Source organism: Dendrobates tinctorius, unplaced genomic scaffold (assembly GCF_039654945.1).
Source record: "Dendrobates tinctorius isolate UK_male_01 unplaced genomic scaffold, ASM3965494v1 ptg000164l, whole genome shotgun sequence".
NCBI lineage: Eukaryota > Metazoa > Chordata > Amphibia > Anura > Dendrobatidae > Dendrobates > Dendrobates tinctorius.
In genome coordinates, this window is record NW_027361831.1 from 3520923 (window position 1) to 3526539 (window position 5617).

The 5617-nt window shown below is 50.0% G+C and overlaps 1 pseudogene; it reads left to right on the forward strand.

The window, feature by feature from the left end:
* The first annotated feature begins 365 nt into the window (after window positions 1-365).
* On the forward strand, window positions 366-1159 carry LOC141052990 (large ribosomal subunit protein eL8 pseudogene; annotated as a pseudogene).
* The last annotated feature ends 4458 nt before the right edge of the window (window positions 1160-5617 follow it).

Genomic DNA, 5617 nt, shown 5'->3' on the forward strand with positions numbered 1-5617 from the left:
ACGCCGTTAGACGGACCCAAAGATGCAACAGGTTGCGTCTGGCGCATCTAGGCACACACCTTAAAAAACGCATGCGCACAAAAGCGCATACAAACGTGTGCAAACGCAAGACCATGCGCCCCTTATGTTAAATATAGGTGCGCATGATGCATGTGCATGGACACGCACGATGCGCTGCGCTAAAAAACGCTAATGTGAAACCAGCCTTACAAAGCCTCTGAGCATGTGGATACAGATAGGACACTCCACCCTGCCCACTCAATCTACTGGGAGCGGACCCACAGCAGAAGCTGAAGGCGACCATAGTGTTCCAGGAAGATGGGACCATGACACTCTATCCACCCCTGACCCAAGAAGAATCAATCATGCTGGCAGCCCTACAGGAGCCTCAAACAACCAGTGCAAGCCTACCCAAGGAGGTGTTGGACATAGTACCAGAAAGCCTATGGTCCAAGGGACCCCAGGATGTGGGGAGACTTCAAGTTGTGCCAATGCGGGTGTCACTCAAGTCTGGAACCCTGTACCCTCGTAAAGCCCAGTATCCCCTGTCCATCATCCATAGTCAAGCTGTCTCTGACCAACTGAAGGTCTAAGTGAACAGTGCACTGTTCGAGAAAAGGCCTAAAAACTTTGGCATTGGCCAGGATATTCAACCCAGGAGGGACCTTACCCTCTTCGTGAAATGGCCATGCTATATCCGGCTCCAGAGCCAGAGGACCATCTTGTACAAGATTCTGAAGGTGCTCCCTGCAATAAACTAGTTCACCCAGGCCCTGGACCGGCAGACAGCCACTCAGCTCTTCAAACTGGAGCACAAATACTGACCTGAGACCAAGCTGGAGAAAAAGAAACGGCTGCTGGCCCGTGCTGAGCAGAAAGCAGCTGGTAAAGAGACCCCATGTGATCAGAGCAGGTGTTAACAGCCTTGGTGGAGAACAAGAAAGCCCAGCTGATCATCATCTCTCATGATGTGGATATCATTGAGCTGGTTGTTTTCCTGCCGGCTCTGTGCCGGAAGATGGGAGTCCCCTACTGCATTGTGAAGGGCAAAACCAGACTGGGCCTCCTCATCCATAGGAATCATTATGCAATCCCCACTTTTCTCGTTCACGAAAAAGGCTGTGAAAGGACAACCAGCCGAATTCAGAATGGTGCATGACAAATCCACACACTCTGCTCTCAAATGTGCCGGCCACAGCAACAGTGTTCACAGTGATTGACCTGGCCAACGCTTTCTTCAATATTCCCCTTCACCTGCACGACCAGTTTCTGTTTGCCTTCATGCACCAAGGGGCGCAATGCACAAGGACAGTGATGCCCCAGGGGGCCCAGAACAGCCCTTCTCAGTTCACCAAAGCAATGTCCTCCATCATTGTCAACTGGATTACAGAACATACAGAAGACACTCTTCTACAGTACATGGATGACCTCCTTTGTGCAGCTGACATCAATACCTGCACAGCCCTTTCTTGTCTCTCCTACTCTACCTGGTGGAGCAGCAATTCAAGGTCTCGAAAACCAAAGTCCAGTGGGGTCAGAAGCGAGTTGCATTCCTGGGACACTATATTGCTCACCAAACGAAATACCTGACAGATGACAGGAAGGCCACGGTGGAGCAGATGGCTCCCCCAACAACTCCAAAGATGCTGCAGGCCTTCCTTGGTCTAGTTTTGTATTGCAGAATTTGGATCCCTGATCCCTCGGTCTTAATGCAGCCGCTGTACGATTGCATCAATGCAACTCCGTTCCTCCTGTTGGATGCAGCCTTCATCTCATTCAGGAAATTGAAAGACTCCATAGTCTCTGCGCCAGCACTAGGCCTTCCTGACTAGGAGAAGCCATTCCGTCTTTATCTGATGGAAAAAGAAGGTCATGCTACTGGTGTCCTAACACAGATCCACGGAGGAAAACAGAGGCCCCTAGGCTACTTCTCAGCCCACCTGGATCCAATTGCAAGGGGGGCCCCCTCCTGCACAATGGCAGTGTTTGCAGCACACGCCCTCCTGGACAAGACTGCTGAAATCATTCTTGGACATCCACTGGAGATCCTGGCTCCGCACGGCATCTCAGCAATTCTCAATCAAACCCAGCCAAAACATCTCTCCACTGCCAGGTATCTCCACCTCCAGTGCTCTCTGCTTTTTCCTGATAATGTCACCATTTCCAGATGCATCGTCCTCAACCCGGCCACTCTACTCTACTCCCACTCCCAAGGGGGGATGCGGATATGGACTCTTCAGAACAAAATCTGCAGGATAACTTTCACAAGGATCTGGATTTGCTCCGGACTGACGACCATGATTGTTTCAGCATCGTGCAACAGGAAACAGCAGGATTACCCTGTGTTGGATGAGCCACTGACCAACCCAGAGTTGATTCTCTACGTAGATGGCTCCAGATTTGCAGATGATGAAGGAAGATTCCACACGGGATGTACAGTGACAAGCAATCAAGAAATCTTGTGGTCCAGAAGTCTGCCGCCTAGCCTGTCAGCCCAGGAAGCAGAACTGATAGCGCTGGCGAAGGCCTGCCAGATCGCGAAAGACAAAGCTGCAAACATCTATACTGATTCAAGGTACTCACATGGCATAGGACACAACTTTGGACCCATCTGGGCTGCAAGGGACTTCATTACAGCAAGCGGGACAACCATGAAGCATCATGGAGACATCAGGGAAATGCTGGATGCACTCCAACTACCAAAAGTGGTGGCAGTGTTAAAGGTCAAGGCACACAGAAAACTGAACACAGTAGAGGCAATGAGCAATAACATGGTGGACATGGCAGCCAAAGAAGCAGCCAAAGGAAGACAATATGGAGAGGTGGGAGAGGTCGTAGAGCCGGACGGCTACAACATGACGACTGAAGACAAGAAACCTGACAAAATGACGTCATGGGATCTGTTCAAGAAGTTTCAGGACCAGGCTCTGAAGGAAGAGAAGGAAAGCTGGATGCGAATGGGAACAACACACGAAGAAGGAAGGGTATATGCAATGGACTCTAAACCCTGTCTACCTCAAAGTATGTACCGTATGGTGGTTCAATGGGCACATGGGCCCATGCACAGATCGAAGACACAGATGAATGATCTGATTGGTGCTTACTGGTTCGCTCCAGGGATTTCCACCCTAACAGCCAAATTTACTAGCAGCTGTTTGACCAGCGTCAAATGCAACCATGGACGAGTGGAAAGAGTTCCCCTACATCATATGGCCAGACCACTGTACCCCTTCCAGAGGATCCAGATAGACCACATCCAGATGCCGCCAAGTGGAGGATTTGAGTATGCCCTAGTGGTCGTGGATGTGTTCTCAGGATGGCCGGAAGCTTTTCCAGTGAGGAATCAGTGGCAAGACTACTGCAAAGAAGCTACTCTCAGAAATAGTGTGCAGATATGGGGTTCCAGAAGTGATAGAGTGATCAGGGACCCGCATTCACAGCAAACTTGACATGAAAGATCTGGTCAGCAATAGGGTCAGATTTAGGCCTACACACTCCCTACCATCCTCAAAGTAGCGTGAAAACAGACTAAACGGGAAACTTAAGAACAGGATGTTGAAAGCTGCCTGAGACAAACAAACCATGGCATGAGACACTTCCAATCGCACTATTTAGTGTAAGGCACACTCCCAGAGGCCCAGAAAAGCTGTCACCATATGAAATTTTTTTGTTTCTAGTCCCAGGTTAGGGGCATTCTTCCCTTAGCAGTTGACTATGCAATATGATACCTTGTCTGCTTATGGAACTCACAAAGAAACTTGCTAATGTCCATTCTCAAGTTTTTTCTTCATTGCCAGATCCAGATTCGGTACTTGGTATGCACTCCCTGAAGCCAGGAGACTGAGTGTTGGTGAAAATGTTTGTAAAGAGAACACTCGATCCCAGATTTGATGGTCCTTTCCAAATGCTGCTGACAACACCAACCTCTGTGAAACTGAAGGGAAGACCCATTTGGATCCATGCATTGTATTGCAAGAAAGCTCCCATACCAGAAGATACACCCAAGCCACAATGATGCTGTGGATGCCCTACCTGACCGAATAAATGACCTACCTGATGAAGAATACACACCACTGACAACGCATACTGTTGACTAAGAGACTATAATTGCAATGAACCCCTGTTAGGGACAGATCTCCTGACCGCCCATTTGCGAAAGTCTGTACAGAGGGGGGTGTATGCACTAGACATGCGTTAGCCCACTAGCAGCATAAAAGAGTTCCAGCGCTTTGGGACAGGAGGTTAGGATTAGTGCAAGTGATTGTCACGAGGACCCGTCTTGTGTGACACGACCCGCAGGTCGGTAACTGAAACAACAAGACAAGGCACGTGTAACTGTCCTGTGTGACACGACCCGCAGGCTGGTAACTGAAACAGCAAGACATGGGGAAAGGGGCAACAGTTACAATGGTGGGCCCTGCGATAGGGAATGGGGACGTGGAGACCTCCTGCACTCCCCTGAGTCAGTGTCCCTCCACTCCTAACGATTCCTAGGCCGGTTCTGCACCGGTTGCTGATCAGGATACCTGTCACCCTAGCACACCCTACACATATCCCTTGCTAGAGAGCTGGGTGGTGCAGGCACTGGCCCCACCGCTGTACTAATACACACCAGGGAAAAAGACAAACAGGGGAGACAAAAAAAGACTTATCTTGCTCTGCTGCAGCACCAGGCAGCAGAGTGCATCACCGGATTAACTTTTCGCAGTGGCTCGACACCTCAGAGCCAGCTGCCACCTTCACCATCTAACTCTGCTGTGGACACCGGGCAGCCAGAGTTCAACACCACTTTCAGCAGTGGCTCCAACCTTCAAGCTAGCTGCTAACTTCACCAGGTTTCTGCAGTGGCTTCACACCTCAGCCAGCTGCTCCCTTCACCGTGGTTGGAATCCCAAAAAGACGCTATCACCAACACCTGCTCATAGACCATGTGAACCTATACAGGAAAAGGGAATGGTCAAATGATCAGGGGCCAAAAACTACTATAACCCCAATGACCACCGGGGGCAAAAGGCAAAGCAAAGAAAACATCAAGTGCAATGACCCTAACGGCCACCGGGGGCAACACTAGAACTGAAACCACCAGCTTAAGGAAAAAAAAGGTTACTAGTAGAGTTTAGCGAAACGGGTCGGTCATATTCAAAAGTCGCCGACTTTCGCTGAAGTCGGGTTTCATGAAACGAAACCCGACCATAGCGTGAGGTTGGCCACGAGGTCGGCGATGCTTCCAGCGCCCTTTTTCAGCCAATGATGGAGGACGCACACTGTGGGCAACGCGATGACATAGGCATCGGTCACCACCATCTTTGAGAAGGGCATGCAAGTGATTGGCTGGCTTTGTGTGGCGTCACAGGGCTATAAAAGGGCGTGAACGCCGACCGCCATCTTACTTATGCCGATCTTAGCATATGGAGAGCTGCTGCTGCTGCTGATTCTGTAGGGAGAGCATTAGGCAGGGAAGAAGAACCAAAAAACTGCTTCTGCTGTTAGCTTTCCACTTACAACACAACACTTTGTGTGCAGTGACAGGGGAGGCTCTAGTTTTGGGCATCAGCTATGTTGATTATTAGGCTGCCTTATAAGGCTCCCTGATAGCTGCATTGCTGTTTGCACACTG